Source organism: Myotis brandtii, unplaced genomic scaffold (genome assembly GCF_000412655.1).
Source record: "Myotis brandtii unplaced genomic scaffold, ASM41265v1 scaffold902, whole genome shotgun sequence".
NCBI classification, from domain to species: Eukaryota; Metazoa; Chordata; class Mammalia; order Chiroptera; family Vespertilionidae; genus Myotis; species Myotis brandtii.
This window is the reverse complement of record NW_005371709.1, coordinates 2,905,780-2,906,078: the sequence shown is the minus strand read 5'-3', so window position 1 is coordinate 2,906,078 and position 299 is coordinate 2,905,780.

The following is a 299-nucleotide window of genomic DNA, read 5'->3' as shown; positions in this document are numbered from 1 at the left end:
CGCTCGGCTCCTCTCCGGTCTCTCTCCGGCTGCGTCTCCTCCCCTCCCTCCCGCTCCCCACAGACTGCCGAGAGGAGGAAAATGGGCTGGCCGCGCGCTCACGCACCCGCGCGCACAGGCGCACAGCCACACACTCACTCCCGCAACCCCTCCCAGCCCCAGCCTCCTAAAGACCGCTCCGCGCCCCAGCCTCCTAAAGACCGCTCCACGCCTGCTGCCAGCAGCGTCCGGTTTCAAAGGTGGAACCTACCAGGCGCCGCGAGCGAGCGGGCGGGCTGCGGGGGGGGAGGGGGCGTCTC